A 24,982-nucleotide genomic window follows, 5' to 3' on the forward strand; every position below is an offset into this window, starting at 1 on the left:
TTTTGCTTGCAGCACTTATTAAAAAAAGCAAATCGTCTAAACGCGTGTTTGTGTTAAAAGGTGCTTTCCCAGCCCTGGGAGGGGAGGGGGGCACGCATCGTGCTCCGTGCGCTTTAAAATACTGTGTTATTTTTCCAAGACCAAAAAAATTGGAAGGCACTGCGAAGAATTTTTTTTCTTTAGGGAGAAAGAACAACAACAACAACAAAAAAAAAAGGCTCTGGCCGGGTTACGGGGTGGCTGAGATGTGCCTAGGCCTTTCGGAGCGAAAACAACTTGAATTGCAAATGCGTCTTCTGTGACTTCGGTTGCCTTGTTGACTTTGTGGGTCTATTCAGAAAGAGGAATGGGAATGTAAATAATATAAGTCCAACTCGTCTTGTTTTTCCAGCCTGATAATTAGTATCTCGGTTTTCTCCCCTGATTCGGCTCAGCTAGAATTTCGGTGCGAAGACGGGGCATTTCCTTTGGCAGCAGGAAAATAATGAATAGACAATAAATTTGCTTTTTATTTCTTGGATTGTTTTATTCCGATCGGCGTTGCAGCCCTCTCTCTCCGATAATACTTTCGGATGAATGGAGCTGTTTGTGTTGTAATTTGATTACAGTCCCTTATCTCGCATTTAAACTTCATGCGTTGAAATTTCACTCTGATTTGGGGCTCGTCCCATTTGGCTCGCTGCTGACGCTGGTTGCAGTGTAATGGATCTCAGCACCTTGTTTACCGCTCTCCCTGCATGCTCAACAGGCTGTTAAAGGCTCTTAAATCTTAAAATTCTATTTTTTCACATATTCTTTCATTACTTAGTGAAAGCAGTTGCTGATTTGAGGTGGAGGGGTGCTAAACAGGACATTTTCTTTCCCAGTGCTTAAAATGTCAGTATTAATGTCAGCAATGAAATCTTTAAATCTGTACCTTCTGATGTATAGACAGGTTTTGGGGTGTATGGGTTTTGATTTTGGGGTGTTTTTTATTTTGTGGGGTTTTTTTTATTTTAGTTCAGGAACTGTCCAGTTGTCTTTTTGCTTCACGTGACGTATCTCCCCCTCTCACCCCCTCCCAAAGGCTGGGCGGTCGGGGGCAGATGAGGGTGGCACCATGTGTCCTTTGCGCTGGGCTGTGACGCCTCGTCCGCCGCTGGGTACGGCGCTGGCCGGTCCGGCGTTGCCGCTGTTCCCTGCGGTACCTGGCCCTTCCCATGCCCAGCGTTGTCGATGGCATTTCTGGTGGCTTCGTGGCATCTTGCCTGTTGGGGTCAAAAACTCGCTTAGTGGAAAGTTTTTGTTTGGCATGGGAAACTTCTCCTTCTTTCCTTTCTGCTTGTGGTGGTGTTTTTGTTGCCAGTAGGGATGTAGGGGCGAGAAGGGAAGCCTTGTTCGTGCCATTTCGGGACAGTTGACAGTACCCAAGCGTTGCTTTCTGTTAAGTGCTTTTACATGCTGTGGGACAAATAAGGTCCCTGCCCCACTGGCCTTCTGCTCTGGTGGACACCATGCAGATGAGAAAGGTGGAGGCCTCTGGGAGACGTAACTATGGATTTGTGAACGTGCTCTTTCCTCTCCCTCCTTCTTTAAGAAATGAATGTGCCCAGGAAATGATTATTTGGGTGTAAGGCAGATGTCCCCTCCCTACCCACCCCATCTGAGATGGACCAGGTGGAGGATGATGGGGGAAGATGGCCCTCAGCCTGCTAATCTTCTCCGCTGAGATAACGAAGATGCCAGTTGCTTTTACCAGCTATGTTTTTTCCAAGTGAGACCTCAGACAGTTTTTACCTGTGCTGCAAGGCTGCCAGTAAGAAATAAGAATTTGTGGGACAGATGTGCACCAGAGAGGTGGCAATGACATCATTGTTGCCTTAACGTTAGCAATGCAGGAAACACTGCAATTTTACATGAGGCTCTTCCTTCGGAGGAGCTATCTGGGAGGATTTGAATCTTGTTCACGTTCCCATACTCTGGGGAAAAAGGCTGGAACAATTTTTAAATCTTGTACGTTTTTCTTAATCCTCTTGGGAAGGAAAAGTAACAAATCTCCCTCTTCTTAGTTGGCCTTTTGCCACTTAGCCTGCCCTTATTCGTGCCATGAGTCTTTTAATTTAGCTTCTGTTACAATAGCAGTATTTTTTTTTGAACAAAGAGCAGCAATTTTGGAGCTATTCCGATGGCCAGAAGCAAGAAARCAGTTAACGAGGTGAAGAGGTGAGACCAACGGTGAATAAAACGGTGGGCTGAGCAGCACTGAAAGAAAAACACTGCTAATAACTTTAAAGTTATGCGTGATTTAATTTATGCAAAGTTGCCTTAAGACAGGTAGTCCGGTAATAAATAATAGTGAAGCTCCTGAGCAGTTGCACTGAGCAGTGATGCTCTGCTTGTGTAAGTGCGTGCAGACCTATTGATTTGAACCGCGCTCTGCCAGGCACCCTAGCAGAAAATCAGTTCCGTGTAATTTCTAGTTGCACGCTGCAGATTTGCACATCTCATCATCTTGCTGCTGCGCTCCTTGTCGTCCTGCTGCTTTACCAGCTGCACTGGCTCGGCAGATCCTTGGTGGCAAGGACCTTTGCTTACTCCAAAGGTGCACGGTGTGTTTGCAGGTGCATGAATAAGGACTGCAGCCTGGTTTTAACATTGTGTCTTTTTCCTTTTGTAGATGTTAGTTATCTGGGGTGGGGAATGGTGCTGGTCTGTGAACTACCACCTTCAGCTACCTGTGTAGTGCCACAAAAAGCCCAACGTCCCTCCCAGAACTAAGTGTCTCCGATTTCCGCTTCCTCGGTCAGCCTTAAACTATCTCTTGCTGTTGGGTGATATGCCACAAATGACCCAAATGACCTGTTTGAGGATTTGATAGATGCGCTAATATGCTGCCATACTCCTGTCTTGGATTTTTATTCTTGCTTGCTGAACGGTTTTAACTACATCTCCCTTTAGTGCCTCGGGTTAAACCTGACTGGAGCGGGAGGAAGGATAGTTGTGAGTCTTGGGTAATGCTTCCAGCGAGCCACCAGTGCATGCACTAGAGAGGGGAGGTGAGCYTGACCTTGTCTTTTGAGTGTATATAAAAAWATATATATATAGCTGAGTTTAAGTCCTGGAGAATAAAGTGGGGTCAGSGGTCTCCCAAGCCCTATATCTGTATAATGTGATTATCCTTTGCTTGCTGGTTTCTGACTAACGCTGTGGTAGACCCTTGAACATCTGGAGTCAATGAGTTAACAAGTAACCTTTGCTTTCTCAGGTCCTGTGCATAATGTAAAAATTTGGTGGTAAACAGGGAAATAAACTAGCTAAGGGAGAAAGGTATCCTTTAAATTCTAAGGACATAAAGTTATAATTGGGCTGGAGAGGTTAGTTGTTCGCTGGTCTGTGCAGTTAAAATAATTGTAGGTCATGGATGTAATATGGCAAATTTTAAGATCTTTAATTGAGAACTTTCCGGGGCTGTTTGCTTTGAGTTGGCCCTGGTTATTCCTAGGTGCTGAAGAGGAAGAACAGGCTCCTGTAGGCGAGGATGGGAGCTTCATCACAGAGGTGGCCCAGGCAGCCCTTTCAAAGCAGCTTTCAGCTTGGTTCCTTCTCCAAGGAGCTCTTTTTGAGGTGTGTTGGTGACCTCCAGCAGACTTGTGAGCGCTTTGCAAGGTGGCCCATTTGGCGCTGGGCACGAGCGGGGCTCTTCCCCGCAATGCCGGAGCGGCTGTGAGAGCCGGACTGGACCTTGTCCTGCTGCTGGTCCCGTGGCAGCTCCAAGGGAGCGTATCCTACAGCGAAGACAGGCTGAGAAATGTTCRTTCTACTTAAAATGTAAACAGAAGCAAATGAGGATAAACCGTACTGGATTTTCTGCAATCTTGCAGTAAAGGGCGAAGCTAGGCTTGTTATCGCTGCTAACTTTGCGATGGTATTTTTGGTAACCTCTCTCTTTTGGTTGGTAATAATTGACACCTCTGCTTATACACAGTGTGTTGTTGCTATTAATATAAGTGTTTCTTGTTCTCTGATCACTTGTTTACTGTCTAGGAGTCCTGCAACTGGAGAGACTGTGATAAAAGGTCTATTTTGGATTTCAGAGCACAATAGGACAAACAAGTTCTTAAAATGTATCTGCACATCATTTGAGGACATTCAGGAGATCAGTGGTCCGTTGCTTTTGGAATAAACTTAAGCAAATGAGTGTCATTTATCCTTTCTGATGAAACAGTGACTGGTCTGCAACGCTGGGTGATCTTCTGGCAAAGACAAGTTTCTATCATTGTTAAAACCTTTTTTTTCTTATGTCCTAGTAAGACCCACTAGATAAAGGCTTTTGCAGGTTATAGGGCAGTGTTTACACGTTGTTCATGTTTTTCTTCTGGTGTGACAAACAATTCTATGCCCCTTGGTTGGGGGGGATGTGAAGGGGGTGCAGTATCAGAGGKGTAGGGACTTCTTTTTCTGTTTGGCTTATTGTCCATCTGTTCAGGAAGGAGGTGAGTGCTCATGTCCAGACCCCATGAGGGGCTGGAGATACAGGTAACCTGATGGCTAAAACCTTTTGCCTGTCCTTCTCTGAGGTGCTGTGCCCCTGGATCTGTGTTCCCATGTGCACGTATGGTGCTGAATGTGCCCCTGGATATTCAGGACTGGTAAGAGCTGATGAGAATAGGTGAAAAAGAATGGAATAAATGTTACTTATTTGGGCCTAGTGAAGGRCATAAGCGCTTTGATTGTGAATATTGTCAATCCATGCTTAGGACTGCTCGGTGCTCCAACTGCTGCCGCACCCGCAACTGCAGGGAMCTTCTTCCGTATTTTAATATACAGAGGCTTGGAAAGAGCAGGTTTCTTTCMTGATGGTCTCCTGTTGTTTATCTTTAAGCGCTTAGAAACCAAATGGGATTCAAGAGGTGGAACAAAGGCACTGGATCAATCCCACGGCATAATGCCAGGGAGCAATGTGTTGCTGGAGAAACGTTGGTTTAGATGTCGGTCATTGTTTCAGGACTGCTTGTTTTTTAAGATCTTTTTCCCTCTCTGAACTTGGACATTTGCCTTTTAAATAAATAAATACCTGGCTCTAGCTTGAAGTGAGATGGTGGTTATTCCTTATTTACCATGCAAAACTGTTCCTATCTATTGGCAGAGCTGTTGCGTAGACATAATGCATCATCTGGGGATGAGGTACGAGATCAGTGGTGTAAAGGCAATGCTGGTGGCCACTGACGTTGAACTGAGAAATAAAAAAGGGGGGAAAATACTTATCTTTTGCCATGTAACTCAGTGAAACACCCTTCAACTGTACATTTATTTATTATGTTACTTCAGATGAAAGTTGATATTTAAGTGAAAAATCTGGCCTTAATTAGCTCCTAGACGTCTCTTTCTGCAAGTTTGGATGCTCTGACGTTTTGGCAGGAGAGCAATAGTACTGCAGGTCTGTTAAGGAAAAGTATGACTTTTGGACATTTGTTGTCATGACACAAAGCTTGAGCTGTTCATTAATGCAACAGTTTGAATCCACAAGCTATTCCTTCCACCRAGCTATAAGTTAAATTGGACCCTGTTAGATGACAGGGACTATTTCATAGTACCCTGTTTGTGCCCCGTATATATGTAAATCTTTCCGCTTAATTCAGCTGTTTGTGTGTGTGTTTGAATGCACGTGTTGGACACACTAACTTATTTGTGCATTACACAACTCCTTAATCATCCTGCACGTTTCAATGTTTTAATATATTTGTACAAGGGCTACAATTTCTTCTCTCTCTTTTTTTTTTTTTTTTTTTTTTGGGGGGTGGGGGTAGGAAATGGTGCAGGTATGTTCTTTTGCTTATTGCCAGAGCCGACGTAAGCTCCGGCTCTGGTCTGCTGAGAGCTGAAGGCTGGCGGAAGAGGAGCGATACGCGAGGAGCCGACTCCGGCCGTCGCAGTTCGGCAGCGCCGGAGCCGAGCCTGTAGTTCGCAGTTATTTCAACTCTCCTCCTCCCCTCGTTCCCCGAGCTTAGCTTGGTTTTCCGTGCTAACTCTAAGATACAGTTATTAAGAGAGAAACCAGTTAACGGACAAAATCTTTTACTGTGGCGCAAAAGAGCTAAAGATCAGTTAGGCTTTGTGTGTGTGTGTGTGTGTGTGTGTGTGTGTGTGACTGCGTGATCCCCTGCTCGTTTCACACTGACTGTACAAAGTTTTACTCTGCTGACCGTGGTATCAGAGGCTCTGATTTTGTTTTTGTGGTCTCGTGTATAATAAACATTTTGTACTGGTTGATAAAGTTTTTATTTTTACATCCAAAAAAAGCAGCAAATGGCTGAACATCCTTACCAACCAGAATTGTCTTCCTTACTTTGGTCCATTAAATATGCTTAACTAGAGTTTGAGATACAAAGTCTCTTTCTGAACTGCAGCCTGCTTGAGAGGGCTCCCAGCAGCACTGCTCGGACACCAGGTTCACGGGTTAGCACCTGGAGAAGCGGTGAGTTCGATGGCAAACCGTCGGTTAACCTTCGGGGGGCTCCTGAGATGCTGTTTTTCAGCGAYGTCTCCGTGGGCCGAGTGGTGTGACGTTTTTAAGAATCCTTTCCAGTCCATTTAATTTTCCCTAATACAATGGAATAGATGTCTCTAAGATACCGTGCTACCTCTCGGCCAGTACCTGTGGGGAGATGTAGGCTGTTATTGCTGGTAGGCTGTCCTTGACCCAAATTCCTGTGATACGAGTTGTTTATGAATAGGAGCCCAACCATTATGTCAGTGGGAACGTGTGTTTGATCAAGGTGTGACAGTGAAGAAAATGTTCTTTTTTGTTATCTGCAAAGTTGTGGTGTCCGCGCTGCTGCAGAGGATGCTAGAGAGGTCATAAGATGCTGCGAGCCGTGACACTCGAAGGTTGCCTTTTAGTCTAAATTAAGTCTTACATAAAGTATTCAAATAGGTGAATTAAAAAAAGATGCTGGGGGAATTTCTGAAGATGGGAGGGGAAACCTTACAAGTTTTGACATGGGTTGAGCAGTTAAGACGTAGGTGTGAGTCTCCTTCCCTGTCTCTCTGTTCTGGGTTTTCAGAAATACTATATTGCAGAGAATCTAGGTAGTGATATACACTGATTTTAGTGATGCCTGCATGTTTATCCTAGTTCTGTGGTTAAAAGATCAGTGTTCAACCCTCTATTATGCCACAGATAAGTCCTGTTTTACGGGGCGAGTTGGTTGAAGTCAACAAGTCGGAGACCTTGACCAAAATGGCCCGTGTTCGTCGTCTTTCACATTTGTAGTTTTTATTTTTCTTCCTGAATAAAGATTGACTCTCCTCTGTTGATCACATTTAAAGCACTCTCTTGAAAATAAATGTCGTCTTGGCAGAAGGAAAAAAAGGTTATTCTTAATAATAATAAGGATAGACTCTGTATGCATCTGAGCAGCTGTATACATTAACATAGACTTACTCAGCCTTTATGCTTTTTTAGAAAATGATGGATGACTTATTTATTACATGATTAATCTTTTAGCTGTGATCTTTTTCAGGATGCTTTTGGGTGGAAATTGAAATGTGATTATAACATGGAAAACAAGCTTTTTCATTTACTGCATTTTTTTAAACTAAGAAACAATGTTGTGTGTGCTGAATACTTAGAAAAAATTATCTGAGCCTATTTTGCATTTACAACTAAGCAGTTTAGTATGATCTGTACTTAGTGAAACAAACTGATGGTGACTTAAGCCCATGCTTGTCAAGACATTAGAGCTACTGATCTCAGCCTCCCACACCTCCTTCTTGTTCGCAAACTGGAAGGAAAAAACAAGTTTACTTGCTTTTTTAAAGTTCCTAATTTGTTTCTCAACCTGGAGTGAACTAGCGATCATCGTAAACTAAACTGAGTAATTTGAAATGAAATATTCTGTCTCCTTGCAGAAGATGCTATTGCTGTCAAAATCTGGCTTCTTGCGTAAATGGACCAGTTCCAGTTGCTTTGTCACTGATTTCTCCTCAATTGACTTGTTAAATTTTCTTTGGAGTTTCAGCAGCAAACGTGGTTCTTTTGAGTCTTAATTCTTATATGAATTATTTTCAGTATATCTGGACTTATTTGAATTATTTTCYGTGCATCAGGATTGCCGTCACTCCAGAAATGACTTCAGATAGCTTTAAATCAGATCTACTGAAGCTGAAATGTGCTTTTCTTGTTTTCGTGTCCAAACTCCTTGACCGTACAACAGGAGTGTTAGAATTAACCCATCTCTTGCCACTGAGGGTATAAATATAGAGCAGATTCTGGTATACCCTGAAACGTTTTGCGTTGCGTGTTCTTAACTGTTTGACATTTCTGTAAGCCCGGMAGAGTGTATATGTGCATGGGCTGTCTGCTTCTGCCTAGCTTGCAAGGGGTGAAACCATGCCCCAGTGGCACCTCCTCTCTTGAGCCCACCACCGGTTTTAGACTGGTCAGTGCCTGCTTTCCCACGGTGCGTGGTGAAAATGTTTTGCAATACTTACCTTTTATGGGCTATGGGGACGCAAATTGAGATGGATGATTGTTTTTGTTAAGTGGCTTTTTTTTTTTTTTTTAAGGCAAAACTCATCAGTGCAGACTGTCTATAAAGATTTCTGTGCAAAGGAAATTAATAGATCCTTTTGGCATATGAAATGGATTTTGGGCTGCCGACACTGTAAGCAACGTAATGGTAGTTACAAATGTACAGAACAACTGCATTCCTAGAGAACAGAGCATTATTTTCAACATGGGGATTTTTTTGTTGTTGTTGTTTACTTGATTTTTTAGTCTCTGGCATACAGGTGTTGTAGTATTTTGATAGCTGCCAGGAACCACTTTATTAGACTAGAATAAAGAGTGCAGAAGAGGTTAGCAAGAATTCAGCTTGACCAAAGCCAGCTTTATGGTTACTTTGTGGGGGGCGAGGAGAAAGGGAGGAAAGGTGGCAAAGCCCAAGGTTGGCCTGGTGAAAGAGGGTGGATATCTGACAACAACGCGGGAGCCTCAGGCAGGACTTTGATGACGTTGTAGTGCAGTCTGAGCCTTGGTGTGTTGCACTCGCTCTAAGCCTGGTATTGTGTCATCTTCACAAAATAAAAAATCTTCCTAGAATGGTTGAGGTTGAAAAAGATCTTTGAAGATCATCTAGTCCAACCCTCCGCTCAAGGGAGAGTAAATTTGAGCAGGTTGCTGAGCATCTTGTCCAGTCAGATCTTGTACCTGACGCTGTGCGTGTGGCTTTACTCCTGTGCGTGTTGACAGTCTGTTGATCTTGCTGATGTGTTGTTGTGTTTGGTATCGCTTTCCATACAGCGTTATAATTTGTGATTTAATGTCTCATGTAAACAGGACAGACTGCTCTTTTTTTTGAATGCTAGAGTGAGATTATACAGCCTCTCAGCTTGTTTTGGAGAAAGAAATTGTCTGTATGGAGGAAAAACTGTCTACTGTACTAATTATTGGTCCTTCAAGTTTCCATGTGAGCATTTCATGTAATCCTCACTGTTGGCYGTAGTGAACCATAAAACCTAGCTGACGCTAGAGCAGCCTTGAGGCTCCTCTAACTTAAACCAGAAGCCACAAAATTCCGTTGCTGGATGAGAACAAGGCTGGCCGTGGGAAAGGGCAGGTGCTCACCTCGGTGCAGATGGCTGAATTTCCATTTGCAAGGGGTTAGGTGGATGTAGAAGCTTAATGAAGTCACCTCTACCCTGACTGACTACAYAGGAGCTTTATTTACGTCCTTGCTGTAGCTGGGGGAAAGCATTCGAGTGGAATCTAGTCCCAATATTACGTGTTTGAAGCTGTTCGCGTACAGCATTGCGTGGTGGGTGCTGAATCCTTGTYGAAAGCCAGAAATACTTCTCCTTTGCACAGGGGTGTGAAATCGGCCTGGAGTGACTAGTGTGAGAGGACTTTGTGTGTCCTGTACCCCTTTGAAAGGCTTTGATGGTGCTTGAATTGTGATCTTGGGCAATAATTTAAATATGAAATGGTTCCAAAACAATATGGTTATCTGTTASCTTTTAATGATCTTGTGAAGCAGTGGGTTTTGAATGCCTATCCCATTGTAAAGGTGATAATGACCTAATTATTAGGGAGAAAACAGGAAAAAATGTCAGGAATAATAAATAGCGTGTATGCATATGCATAAATGCTTTGTTTGAGTTTGTCCTTTTGAGATGTACGTGAGCATATGCTTTAAATTCATTTTTCTCCTATGTTTTCAGTATTTTTTTGAGGCTTTAGACTAATACATCTTTGGCTGTTAATGCATGTTTGATAGCCTTCCATGGCATGTTACTGCTGTTTTTCTCTTTTCAAGCTCCCGCTGACTAGAACGTAACCATGCATTTTTCTTACAGATTTTCAGATGGCCACGGTGTTTAAAACAGTTAATGACGCTATCTTTAGGCAKAGTCTCCGTTGGCTGAATAAGGGAGTGTGTAGTTAGAGGATCATAGCAAAGCAGTTGATGAAATTCCTGGCCCCAAGTCAACAGTTCCCACCTCCAGTGTTGTGGAGGTTGCTGTCAACTTGCTGAGTGTGATCCAAGTTCAGGGAGGGAGGGGGGRAAAAAACCCTTTTAAAGCCAAATAATTTTGATAATCGATTGCAGTGGCACAGCTAAGGGATGGTTAATTTTAATGTTGGAGTAGAAATGATTGACTTTTTCACCTTTCCATGCTGCCCAGGAAGATGCTCAGATTATTAGGTCTCACTGTAGGATAGAAATAATTTCTTTACAAATATATGGGCTGTGGGGATGGGAATGGTCTTTGCTTTGTTCCAGCCTATAGGCTCATCCTGTGTGCTGCTAGTGTATTGTGAGTAGTGAGTATTGCATTTGCTCATTTTGTGTTTTTAATTCCAACAGTAACAATTTTTTCCCTTAGACTTGAGTTCTGCGTTTAAAAAAAACCCCAATGACAGGAATAGAATGGATTCAAAATAGAGTGGTACTTTTCTCTTGGTTTGTTTAACCATATTACTGATTATACATTTCCTGCAGGATCAGCACAGAGAAAAGGACAAAGAAAGAATTTCATGGTGCTACTTAAATTAAGTCTTACATAAAACAAAGTTTAAAATGAATTAGAACCTACCTTTAAGCACTTGTCAAATGTTCCTAGTGTCAGGTTTTCTTCCCGTTCGGAGTTCATTCTCTAGTACATCTAACGTGAGGTACACGGTAATATTTTCAGAATCACCTACGTCCCACTTGGGGGCAGGGGGGAAAAAAAAGAAAAGACTTGGCACCCTGAGGCTCGTTGGACACCAGCAGGGCTCCAACTCGGAAATGCCTGTTGCCGTTGGAGGGGAAGACACTTAGGGCTTTAAAAATTTTCCTTCCTGTAGTGACTAGCTGACCGCCTTGCAGGACCAAAGCGTGGTATACAAAGCACCAAGGGGGAGGCTCGGTCCTGCGAAGACGTARCCTTCATCTCCTCCGATGAGAACGAGTCAGAGCGGGGCTCTTGYTCTTGCCTCTCTCGCCGTAACCCCGCGGGTGCAGGGCTGCGCGTAGCTCTGTCTCTCCAGCCCCGCGTCCCTGCGAGGCGAGGAGGCGCTGCTGGGGGGAAACTGAGGCACGTAGGGGGTCAACGCTCGTCTTGCAGAGCAGGTCTGCGGCGGGACCTCCAGCCCTGCACTGCCCGTGGAACTGCCTCTGCTCAGCAGGAGAGGCGAAAGCCTTCCCGTCCGTGCTCGTACCGGCCACATTAAATCCTTGTCGTGTAACTGCTGGCTGCGTGTTAAAATTTTTTCCTCCTCCTCTCCCCTCTTCTATTCCTAGTTTTCCTAGGTTCGTTAGTGGTTGTGTGCTTTATTCTTTTTGGCTTATACCTTCTGATATTAGGGTTGAGAAACAACCATTTGGGCTTCTGGTAGTAACACAGGCCTTCCTGAGAGTCAGAAAGCAAGCAGCTGGGAAGGTCCTTGTATATCTGCGTGGTTTTATATTTATGKATGTGTGTGTATATGGATGTGTGTGTATGTTGTGTATGTATATAGTTTGTGCAATATACACACGCTTGTGTGTATGTATGTGTCTCTATGCACACAGGCTTATGCTATATGCAGACACATGCACATGTATGTATATACATGTATAACATATATATACGTGCCTGTATGTGTCATTCCAAAGTCAGAGTGCTGTTGAAATGGAAATTCTCCCTGCGAGAAATGAGAGGAGAATGAGCTCCTGGTGAAAAAGGAAAACACGTTTTTTGGGGACTCTGACAGCAGCACTGCAGGACGGAGAGCGTTTCGCTTCCCGCTGTGCCTTGGGCGGTAGGTGCCGTGGTGGAGGCTGGACGCGCGGAACGCGCTGCCAGGCGGCTGCGGGCCGGGCGCTGCGACGCCGGAGGCTCCCGGGACAGTAGCAGACAGCCGAGCTGCCAGCGGGGCGGCTGCGTGGACGAGTGTAATCATGCCCCGCTCGGCTTTCAAGGAAATCACAGTTCACGCGCTGGCTCGCTCGTGATAGCGATGCGTTGTTTGGCTTAATAACTTACCGGCTCTCCGGGAGCCAGCGAGCGGTCGCTGTCACCGTTCCCTGCTAATCGTTCTGCTCCCTYGTCGTCCCAAAGCGAACTGAGCACCTGTCACGTCACCTACAGAACYGGCAAATTGAGTGCACTGTAATTATTTTTTTAAGCCAGCAGGTTCAATATGGCCCACCTTTTTTGTTCTGTTGCTTTGTCGTTATCTTTATTGTATGCGGTTCTCTCCGCGTGCTTTTTTTTCATGTCAAGTTAAAAGCTGAGTCTTGACGGGACATTGTCAAATTGTTGCTCTTCCCCCCCCCACCCCCTTCTTCCCATTTGTAGGATCTTTGTTAAAATGCTGCTCTTGATGGTGRTAACTGCTGGGGAGCAGAAACTGCAATCACTTTTCTTTATGAGCATTTGTTTTTCATAAAGCATTTGCAGGGGGTGGTTTTCTTTGATGCTCATCTATAGTACCTAGACTCCTGCAAATCACTAGTAAACATAGCCTGACCATGGCCCTCTGCAGTAGCAAAGAGTGATTATCTCTGTTACACAAATGCGGAATTTAGACACAGAAAAATTGCCTGGTTTACCTGCAGGCACGCAGGGAGCCAGAGGGAGGAGGAGGAAGAGGGGGACCTACAGATGTCCACGACTAAGGGTCCACGGGTAGGCAAATAGCTTTTACTAAACCATACAGCTAAATCTATTCTTTAAATGTGTAGATGGAAGGCTAAAACTTCCTATCTCAAGACCAACCGTGTGCTGCAGTGACATATCTATAGCTTGAAGAGAGGTAGCTCGGATAAATCCAGCACTGTAGCCACAGAAGTTGTGTTGATTAAATGACCACCTGCTTACTTGGATGGACTTCTGTAGCTGGTGGCGGTCTGGGCTGCTGTGGAGATGGGAGCTGGTTCTTCCCACGCCATCACCGTGAGGGTCGGCTCTCGCAGGCCAAACAACACCTAGTCACATGAAGTCTGGTGACACTGCTTCATCTGCTAACCTTTAGATGGAAGATCCTTGGATAGTGCAAAACATCAAAGCTTCTCCTGGTCATGAGCATGCGAGTTGCCCGTGGGATGCTGCAGGCCTGCTCTGAGTCATGCAGGCAGCCATACTGTAGTATCTCCTGGTCTCCAGGTTTGTGCTAACAGCACAGTGAGCTATTTTTATTAGACCAAAGGAGATACGTGGGAATTGAATGAAACCAGAACATCCCAGTGTTTTTTTCATTTGTTTAGGGCATTCACTTTGATCTCACCTCTCTTGTCTCTGTCATGGCTTGGAAAAGATGGTTGTATCTCAGAGTTGRTGATGGCTGAAACTAAAAATAGGAGGGAGCCTTCTGCTGCAAGACTTATTGCCTGCCATGTCTGTGTTGTCTGCTGAGGTGTCATCTTTCGTTGTGTTTTGAGGAGGTTCTGGTTGACTCTGATATCTCTGAACTGCATGAGAAAACATTTGGCTATGCTTATGCTTGTCGATTAATGGCTTATTCTTTTAACTGAAATGACATAGGTGTCTGCATCTAGTGTTGAAAAAAATAGGTCTGGCTTCTGCTAATAAATGGGAAAAATCAGTTTATTTCAAAATAGCGGTCTCTGCAGAGACTTAGCTTTGYATGCACTTCAAATGAATAAGCTATTTCTGGCGACCAGATGAGAGAAAAATGCTGAGTAGGTATGTCTTGTCCCCTCCTCAAGATCAAGATTTGTAATAAGAAAATAGTGAAGCTTACAGATATGGCTTTTTCTTTTCTATGGGAATGTTTCCCACTTCTCCAGGGGTTTGCTGCCTTGCTTTCCAAACAACTGAACATTGTTTAAGTAGTTTTCTACTGCAAAAACTCATGGCTTAGTGGCTGCACTTGCTCTAGGGCCAACAAATGGCATTAGGCCYCAACTGGCTGTACCAGTTAACTACATTGTACTGAGCTGAAAAGCATTCCCAGGTAAAAAATAGAAATCATCAGTTTAAACTGGAGATCRTAAAACCTAATGTGAAGTAATGCCTGTGTGTGCTTTAAAACAACATAACCACTGCATAACAAGTCACCTTCCWGTTTCCATTGCAGTATAGTTGATTTTATAGTTAGGCTTGACCAGARTTTTTTCTTGCAAAAGATATTTCTTCCTTTATCATGTCTACCTAAACAAGAGCGAGAAGTTCACCTGAAGGGATGTTTTTGCAAGTTTATTCATGCAAATAAGATGTCAGTAGGCTTGAGATTTCTGGGAAAATAAACCTTTGTTCTGGGTGTAGCATGCATTAGGGTCCTTGGATTAATTCATGTTGTATTAAAGCCAGCTCTTAATTATTTTTGGATGAATGATGTAGATGGTAAAGTTGCTGTACAAAGAGAGTAGGACCATTCTGCTTGGATATGGGTCAGGCAGACTGAGAGCAGTATGTTTGATCGGGTTTCTAGTACTCTCGCCTTGTTGCTCTGCAGCTCCAGCATGTTTTGAAACCATGATACATTGTGGCTAGCGTGAAGGTGCTGATACTCCACSTGAAGTGGAGTTCACTTTACGCTGTGCTGTTCAGCCTCTTCCCCTTTTATCACTGTCCTTGTGCTGCGAGATTATCTGTTCAGTGGTAGTGTGCTGACAAAATAAACTGTGCTGGCACTGAGCTCTAATTTCAGAGACCGGCCCTTCACCAGGGTCTTGATAGAAAATGGTATAAAGAAACAATTTTATTCCCTGGGCTTGAAAATACCAGTTAAGAGTTTAACTAGTCCAGGACTACCTTTGACTTGGAGTCTGGCCAAATAGGTTTTTGGCTTTTGTTTAAGATGCAGATGTKCTCTTCAATACCTCATCTTCAATARATGTTCTCATAGATGCTTAGTTTACAGCTGCTGTTCCTACTCAGAAGTAGAAGATAATGTTTCGCACTGAGAATAGTCTATGTGGCCACRAAGCGTCTCTCAGATCTCCAGGCAAGAGTTGGTGCTGTGTTGAGAGAGGGAGGGTGCTCGGAAGGAAGAGTGTTGGGCTTAACCAAGAGTCTAGGAGAACCTGTGTACAAGTTTTWTGATCAACTTTGTTTTAAAAATTCGGGGGAACATCTCTACACATCTGTCACTCAGGGAAGAAGTTTACCTATCTACTACTGGATGCTGGTCACAGTAGTTCTGACCTCCTTAGACCTCTTTCRTTTAGACCAGAAAAGACTAAAGTTTGTTAGTATTGAAACAATCACAGGTAAATCATGCTGCAATTACTTTTTCTCTTTACTAGATCTACATTGTGTTTATAATTTAGGAATCACATTCAGTCCTTTCAGCAGGTACCTTGTATGGGTCTATTACGGCTGGCCCTGAAACAGGCTGATTTCAATCAGGATGATAGTCTTATTCAAGGAAGATGTTAACAGGAGCAAGCCTTGATACTGGGTGGGTTTGGTAGACTTGGAGCAAGCTAGGCCCATGTAACAGGAGAAGTCTTCACTCCCTAGAAAGCGATAACCATCTTGGCATTAATATAATGGAAAAGATGGACYTTGTCCCTGTCTTTTGATAGATTCAGGTGTTATTTTCTTGCTCCGGCACCTTTATGGCTCTTTGTGGTCCTGCCTACTGTTTACACAGCTTGAGGATGAAGCTTTATGCATCAACTAAAACTCCACAGCAGCTGCAGCTTTACTTTTTCTGACCCCAGATGAATCTGAAGTTTGTCTCACAGAAATACAGTGAATTTTGATGACTCTTAGGATGGGTCATCAGTGATTGGCTTGGAAATTGTGATATGCTATTGGATTTCTRTTGCGGAGAAAGCTTGTCTTGGTTTTAACCGTAAAGATAGCTGATGTTTTACTGTTTATTAATCTAAGCAGAAAAGTATTACTGTGACATTGTGTGACCTGATTCCCATGAAAAACAACTGCCTTTCCCGAGAAGAGAATGGCCTGGCACTGTAGCTTCCCCAGGAAACCTGTCAAAGCTGCTTCACCTTGGCCTCTCTCCTTCCTTATGCGCAACACAGCCGTTAAACTAGTAGCTGACTCCAGTACTGAATCTACGGTCTAGATTTATTACCTCCCTAGGCTCGCACAACTGCAGGAGTTGAAACAACAGGTCTGTAAAGCCATTTTTAGAATTGTTACCTGTGGATTTGTATAACCAAAGGTACCTCCTGAAATGTTTGCATCTGTGGAGCAGCCTTCCTGTTCCGCAGGTGACAGGCTGGGAACGTTTTTCCATGTGGCATCATGAAGGAAACATTAATGTTATGTTCATTACATTTTTTTCTCACACTTAAGCTTCAGCAAATTGGTGAACGTCATGGCCACGTCCAGAATTGCAACGTGGCAGGGAGACTGACTTTAGCCAAAGGCATCTGACGTTCTGGTTACTTGATGCATTGGTGGCTTTCTCAAAACCCTGTAATGTCCTCTGACTATTTTTCTTCGGGATTAACCTGTTTTTCTTGGTCTAGATTGTTGATTGCTAAATAATGACATCCTTCAGGAAAACAATTTCTTCTGCRTAAAAAAGATGCACCATGGCCTGTTTTTCTCTGTGGGCTCGTATCAGAATTTGTTCTTCTTGTTTTAGATTGTGCTGGTGTCTTATTAAGAGTCCAGACTGCTTGGGGATTTAGGGGTTGCGTGTTTGTTTTCAGCAAAGGATTCGAATCTCTCCATTGACAGTTTGGCTTCAGCTCTCCRCCTTTTGCAGTCGTCTACAAGTACTGCACCGGCGACCCATCAATCTGTCGCGTAAGACAAGCAATGAGTGACATGACTTGTTTCAACATACTATAACTGCTCTACTTGCTCCCTCAAGCCCTGTAAAGTCTTGTTGTGTCACTGTGCATGGGAGGGTGTTGTATACATTTTCTTTGTTGGGCGTTCTCTGTTTGAATTCTTTCTCTTCAGTGCCTTGGACCTTGGAGGGATTTGGTTCTTCCGAAGAAGGGCTGTTTTAGAGAAATGCCACTTAGGCTCCGCTTTTTTTTCTGGAGCAGTGAGGTTGATCTGAGGGGGCTTAGCAAACTTCTGGGTGCAGAGACTGTTCGTGCAAGAGACTCGAGCGCAGGATGGAAGATGCTGGGGTAGAGATGGTGGGATAGCAAGCAGCATGAATGCTGGAGCTGGGCCAGCTTGTTACAGGCTTGAAATGGGGATTACTAGATCATTTTTTTTCAGCCTGTTTTGCAGAAAGTCAACTATAACTACAAAGTCTGCCTCTTTTCTATTTTTTTTCACTAGAAATCATCTCTTCGCTTGATCTTTTTCTTTGCTCTTTCTCCTCTCTTTAGTCTGCACAAGTGGAATTCCTGCAGAATTCCCAGTGGAGCGGCTGACCCCAGTGTTGCTGGCACATGATGCTCGAGCAGGAGCCGAGCCACAGCTGTTTCATAGTTTCCAGCACAGGCTTCTTGCACGGAGCTAGCAGGAGATTCCCGAGTTAAGTGTCACAAGGGCAGTGTGTCCTCTTGCTGGATCAAAGTCCGGTCATGTGCACAAGGGCCAAGCGCAGCAGAAGGCTGCATGCGGTCAGAGAGGCCAAGAGTGGTGACGCCGTGCTGGTGGCAGTGCCTGTCCGGTGAGCACAGACYCAGGAACCTGAGTTCCTGGCTCCAGTTTTTAGCTCAGTAACAGTTCATTGCAAAGCCTTTTGCAAATCTTCCAGGCCTGATCCTGCACAGGTAGAGGCCCTCAGTACAGTTCTTCTGTTTTTTCTTTGGGGATTTAGGATCAGCTTCTTAAACGCTGGCTGGTTTGGGTTTTTTTTTTCTTTTTTTTCCTCCCCCTTACTCTGCAGACCTGTGAGAATGAAAATTGCCATCTTTGTGCAGAAAATATGATAATTTGTAGATGTTTGTGAAGCAGTAGCATGGGCATCGCTGTGTGACGTGTGTGTGASCTGGCATCCGTAAAGGGGACTGATTGCAGTTATCAGCTGGGCTTTGGAGCATGCAGTTGCTGGCCTGTCTCATCARAATACAATCTTACATGAGTATGGGGGGTAATGCTGGAAATGCCTCTGCACTGGGCTTGCCCCGTGTCCAGATGGCAAGGTCAGTGTTGCATGGACCTTGCTCAGTTGCTCTGAATGCCAGGGTCGGTGCTGCCGTTTCCTTCTCTCTTTATGTCCCTGGCTCAGCTAGAAATCCTGGCGTTCTCCGGCTGTTGATAAATTCAGAGAGCTGGAAATTAATGCCTGTGGTGATCCATGCTTTTACTGGCCTTGAATTAATTTCCCACCTTCTTGCAAAAGTGAACGGAGACATTGGTTTTGTACGATACTCTTGCTTTAAGGCGATCTGAGCTGAAATCTTARAATAAACCAAAGTGAGTGAAAAACTTGAGCATTTTCCTTTCCTCTCTCCCCAGTGAAGGAAATTATTGTCCTGCCCTTTACGAAAAGCCACTTCTGGGRGCCAAGAGTGCAAAAGACCCTGGCTGTAGTCAGAAGCTCGAAGGTGGCTTTTAGTTTGTTGTGAACTACATGCCTGTATATTTAAATCCACCCAGAGATCTGTTGGTTCCTCTCCAGCTATATAACTTTTATAACAGCCTTTGGCTGCATATGGGGCAATGGACCAGAGCTGCCCCCAGTGCTGGTGATTCCTGGTGCTCTCCGTGCATCCCCACCTGGAGCTGCTAAAGCCTCTGTAGCACCCCAGAGGGAACAGGCAYGTCCCCAGGGACCCCCTGAGCACTAGTGTTGTGTCCACCTCTCCATGTTGTAACAAATGTCCCCCCCAAACGGTAACCGATGTCACCCTTCTGGGACAGTCACCTGGCAGTCCTACTTTGGAGYCTTTGTGTGCGCAGCAGGCTCCTGCTTTTTGGTGAGGTCCCCCTCATCGTGTTGCCTGGTGTTTAAATGCGTTTCCTGGTGCATTTTCTCATCCTCAAGGTGCAGGAGCCTCTTGCTTTGCTGCCCGCTCTCTCCCAGTGTCAAATGCTAGATCCCTCCTCAAGAGAGGCACTCGGAGCCTGGTCGCTGCTGCCCTGCTTGACGGCCCTTGGTGGCAAAGCATGGGACTCGGGACCAGTCAGCTCCCTCGTCTCGAGGGCTCAGCAGAAGATCTGAGCTTTCGGTTCTCTTCTCTCTTTGCTGACAGAAAGACGGTCAGGAAAAACGGTTTTGCCCTGCTGTTTAGGTGCTGCACTAGAGGAGAACCCAAAGATGGGCTTAATTGTAGCCCRGTGTTGACTAAGTTTTTGTGGACTTGATGTTTTCAGGGTTCTGACTAGAGTTTGCCCAGAAAGCTAAAGGAGGATGTTGGGCTCCTTTGTACACTTACAGCTTTGTTGCCATGATTCTTTACTGTGTTTTCAGCCATGAAGTGGGTTTTTTTTTTTTTTTTTTTTTTTTTTTTTTTCATTTTATGTTCACTTCCTTTTGCTGACACTAGAGCGTCATGATTTAAGGCTTTGTTTTCAAGCTTGATATGAAGGCTAATTACTTCCTTCTTGCATCCTCTGAGCTTTTTTTAAAAAAAGTCTTTTTTTTTCTTTTATCTTTGCAAAAGAAAAAACCAAGAAAGATCCTTTTTGTTCACAAAAGTTCTGAAGTCCCTAGGTCTGAATTGACATTTTTCACTGAGCTAGCGACAAGGAAATGTTAAGAGCTGAACTCCAGACTCCGTAGTTCTGTTTGTGCGGACATGGATTTTTACTCAGTCGTTCATCCTCATTGTGTCTAATTGTGGGTTTACAATTCATCTTGCGGCTGGGTTCTTCTAGTAATTAGGGGTGCACTGGATATTAGATTTTTATTAAAAAAAAAAAAAAGGCCAGCATATATCTGTCCTGTTCCAGCCCTTTAACTTGCTTTGATTATTCATAGTCCTCTAGGTAGTTAAGCTCTGTGTTTTCTACCTGCTCTGTTTCCTCATATTCATGTTTGTTTTAATTTGATAAGAGAGGGATAAACTACAGCAGGAAATTTAGAAGCRTTAGTACAAAAGCTCTGCATAACCCTGATCCGCTGGGTGCCTGGCTTCACGCACAGGAGTCGCTCCATTAAAATGTGTAATGAGGTATGTGATTAAGTAATGTGATAAATTGGGAATGCAAGTTGTCGGTAGGGAGCAGGGGGCTGTTCCCCAGCCCCTCGGCCGGCTGTCACCCCTCGTGCGGCGACACATAGCCGTGGGATTTGTTTGCATCCAAGTTCTGCTTAAGAGCTTTTCCAAAGTATGGAACAGAAGAAAAGTCCAGTGATTCCTTCTAAGCAGAGCTTTTTTTCTAAAGCCAGCTAAGTTCTGTAGCATATAATTAAGAATAACTTGCGCATGGGTGTCTCAACCATCTGCAGCATCTTGTACAGGTGCATTACAGTTCCTTAAATACTACACAGAGATACTAGCTTTCTGTAAGTGCTTAAGACTTTTTCAGCAAGGTACAGAAAAGATGTATTAAAAATAATAGTAATTCTGTCTGTGGTAGTGACTTGCGAACTTTGTAACCAGGGAAATTTATACAACCTAATCATGCCTGTGGCTGTTTTCATTGTAGGATTCTAGGCTTTAAAAATGCAAGGTGGATGGCTTGAAACATTTACACTTAGATCAACTATACATAGGCAATCAGTCCTCCAAAAACAGTGAAGTTGATTTTAAAATCTTAAGAATTTTTATTTTTTAAAAAAGTTATTTTTATTTGTGTTCCAATTTGAACCTTAGTAGTTACAACTGCATCGTGTGTGCTTTTTTATCTGCCTCCTGTTCAGATCCCTAAAATGTATATATTCTTGAGCTTCATGTGATTTATTTTTATATTCTGGAGTTTTAAGAAAATCCCTTATCAGGAGATCAGTGAGAATAAAACAACAGTGGCAACGCTGAATTGTATTCCAAGTGGAATCCCAAGTACMGTCATCTGCCCTTGACAAATGGAAGTTGGAAAACAAAAGAAAAGATAAGGAAATTACTTTTTTTTTGGCATACATTTTATGTTTTAACTGTATCTTTAACTAAAGAATAGGCTCAGGTCTGACTCAGTGATTGAGAGCCTGTTTGGAGCCTGTGTAGGACTTCTCGTATGACCCTCAGTCTGGGTTTGGGGAAGGGCAGGTCAATGTGGACGTTCCCAGCGCCGGGCTGCTTTGTTCAACCTCACCAGCCAGCACCATCTGGCAAACGATGCCACCATCATAAATTACATAGAGTCGATTGTGCTGGAGACAACATTTAAGCCTAGAYGTGTGTGCAGGGATTTGGATGGAAATTCTTGTGGTTTAATGTTTAACCATCTTTTGCCATCAGATGAACATTCAGATTGTAAAAGCCCRTGTGTCCTTCTAAGCAGGAGAAGAATGGAAGAAGTAGGAAAAAGCAGCATGGTCCAATGTGGACAAGTGCTGATGGCGCCTGTTCGAACAGGCTGAGATTTGCCAGAGTCCAAACGGAAGGACTACGCTGCAGCGGGCTTGCTGGGCTGCTCCTCCACGTTGTGATGGTGACAGCTCTTTAGTTATTGCCCTGCACAATATGAGGGTAGAAGACGTGCAGCAAGCTGGCCGCCGGCCGGACTCCCGGCTCCTGTTCGGTGCCCATGGCCTGGGTGTGCCAGGCGCAAGGAGGCTGCTCGGGGCCCTCTGGGATGCAGCCAGCTATTCCGGGAGCAGCCTTACCGCCAGCTCTCAGTAGGGAGAGCTGCCGGAGCAGCGTTTCGTAGACAGCGAGTAAGCCACAGCACACCTGCATGAGGTAGACGCCGGCTAGGTGCTCCCATTTCTGCAGTGACTCATCTCGATAGCCGAAAAAGCAGGCGGACAGGCCCCATGATATAGGAAGGCTGGCTTTAGAAGGCGAGCTCTGTTTAAAAATACTGAGTAGGCATTTCTTTCTCTGATTAGCTCCTAGGCTTTCAGTTTTAGATTTGTCTGCAAACAAGCCTGGACCTGTTTGTTTCTCTGTGTTCAGTCTTGCATAACCACCTTGTTCTAGATAAAGATTTGGGGAAAAGGTATCAGCTTTCATGACCAAGTTGCAAGGAACAGTGGCCCAGTATCGTGCAGGAGGCTGGAAGAGGTGAGTTTGTTCCAGAGCTGCAGTCCCCCTGTGATGTGCATCCTCTCTAGGTTTACGGAGATCATTCACGTGATCCGTTGCCTTTGGGAAAAAAAGTTCTCCTTTGTCTCCAGCTGTCCCCGCACACTCCAAAAAGACCTTCACATAAACTATGCAGGAATGTGTTTCCAAATGAAACTGTTAGGAAGGCTTTGGATAGCACAGCAAGGTTGATTAATTGACTTTGAGGTAGGAATAATGAACGTGTGGCTCTCATGTGACAAAGGTTTCAACTAAATGCTCATGGCTGTATAAATGATCCTGTTCAGAAGACTTAATGTGACATCTAACAAGAAGAGCTTTTATTTCTTGTCTCAAGCCAAGTTTTTACAAAATCTGGAATTTCCTGGGCAGGAGTCTGCAGGCACTTGGCTTCTTGGTATGTGATCAACATGGAAGAATAGTGCCAGACCCTGGTCAGTGAGCAGAAGGAACTAAAGTAAGGAAGTGCAGGAGAAAGGCTGGGTTTTTTTTTTTTTTTGCCTTTGGAATAGCCACCCTTGCAGCTTGGGAGCCGGGCTGCTGAAGGGTGATGCCGACTCCGGCTGTACTGCCCGGAACTTGAACGGATAAACGGCTGCGCACCTTAGGAGGATGAAAGATCAGCACTACTCCCGGCACAGYAACTGCCATGAACTCCTTGTTCGTAAGAGGTCCCAAGCTCAGCCTTGCAGATGAATTTTTAGGGTGGTGGAGAGGGCTGAGGGGCACTTGGTGTCCGCAGGTGCTGAGGGCACAGCCGGCACGGGGCTCCCAGCCAGTCAGCGGGCAGGTGCATGGACGATAGTGCTCGGGGGAGCCTCAGAGCTGCCCATGAGACCTTCTCCCTTCTGCAGTAGTTTCTTTCAGCTTCATGTCCTTGATCTGTATGCTTTCCTCCTCCAGGAGGTTTCACACTTGGGGGAAGTGAGGAACGAGTTGGGGGGAGCTGCAGAAGTCAGGGTGGCACTGGGACAAAATAGGCTGAGTTACCTCACTTAATACTAGAGGGGCACGAACGTGGGCTGCCGTTGTGTGTCAGTAGTGCTGCGAGGCTCTACTTTGTGGTCAAGGATTGCTTGAACGGACCTGCCGTGGCCCACGAAGTGCAGGATGTCTCGCGGTGTGAAGGCTGCTGACAGGCGGCCGCGCGGCCGGGCCGGCGGGATGCTTGGCTAATGAGGGCATCCTGTTTTGCAGTTGTTTTCCTTGTGACCATCGTTTATTTTAACATCACGATCAATCCCTCTGGCAGCTTCTGCGTCACATCGCAGGGTGGTTGGYGGGGTGTTTGCTGAAGGTGGGCTTGGAGCCGTGCCGGGGACCCCCATCCTCTCCCTGGTCTGGGGCTCGCGCGGTTCCTGTGCTGGGCTGGAAGCTCGAGGCCCTGACCCACTACGAGCGTGGGTCCTGCTTTCTCCACGTAAAGAGGCCTAATTGGAGCATAGTTCTGGTAGCAGAACGGCTCCCTGCACAAATCCACACCCTGTAGGCAAGATTTAAGTTGCATTTGTGCTTTTAATATGTTCTTTGGGAGCATTTAACCCATTTCTCTTCTCTCATATCCTGCACTGCACAGACTTGCTGTTGGCCTGTCTGATGAGGTGGCTTTGGGGTGAATCCAGAGACCACAAGTCCTTCATTATATTTTAGTTATTTTTTAAATTATATTAGACATTTAAAAATTTGTATTTTTACACAGAGTAAAGTTTTGTCTCAAAGATGGACTGCTTGGTACCTGCCCTCTTAGCAGTTGAACCCTGTGCAATGAAACGCTGGCCTGTAACTCAGCTGTTTACTGAATTGTTACAGCGGTGAATCAGCTTTCTATTTTGATGAGCATCTCATTGGCTTGTAAGATATCTTCTTTCCAGACACTTGCATATTTGCATTTTTTGGTGTACCGCCCTCAAGCATGCTTCGTGGACTTGCATCAGGAGAGGAGTGGTCCCAGCCCTATAGAGCGTGCAGATTGCTAGGACCTGTCTTAGCACGTGGTTTGGGGAAGGAGATGCRTGTAGTTTGGAAAGGCATTTTCCCAGAAAGTCATACTGAATGCATTGGGAATATCTTCATGATATGGGCAGATTTTGAGGAAATACTGTTAACTCTTCAAACAACGTTCCAAGTTTACACTTGTTAGCTACTTCAAACAGAGGAATAAAAACAGTGCTGCCTTTTAACTTGCTGACTTGAGCTAGGAAAAGGAGTTCGAAGAACATTTCCATGGGCAGTAATTCTGCTGCGTGTTCAGGGCTGCCCCTGCACCTTCACAGTGCGAGTCTGCGGTTAAGGGACTGCAGATATAAATGGTCAGCAGTGGTAAAATACAGCAAAACTGCAGGAAATATGAGCTTAAACAGAGATTAACTTGTGTTTTCTTCTTGCTGCTAAAGCCGTATGGACGGTTCCCTACCGAAGTGCTTTCCCAGGAGCGTTGCACAGGTGGATGCCTCAGGCAAATCCCGTCAGTTCTCTGTGTTTCCAGGATCGTG

General features: G+C 44.7%; 1 protein-coding gene across 1 annotated transcript in view; it reads left to right on the plus strand.

Annotated features, from left to right (window-relative positions):
* Positions 1 to 24,982, plus strand: part of CASTOR2 (cytosolic arginine sensor for mTORC1 subunit 2) — a 108,674-nt gene that overhangs the window by 1,366 nt on the left and 82,326 nt on the right. The gene's annotated exons all lie outside the window — the stretch shown is intronic.

This window comes from Rhea americana, unplaced genomic scaffold (assembly GCF_003343005.1).
Source record: "Rhea americana isolate MKP2758 unplaced genomic scaffold, rheAme1 scaffold_111, whole genome shotgun sequence".
Lineage (NCBI taxonomy): Eukaryota > Metazoa > Chordata > Aves > Rheiformes > Rheidae > Rhea > Rhea americana.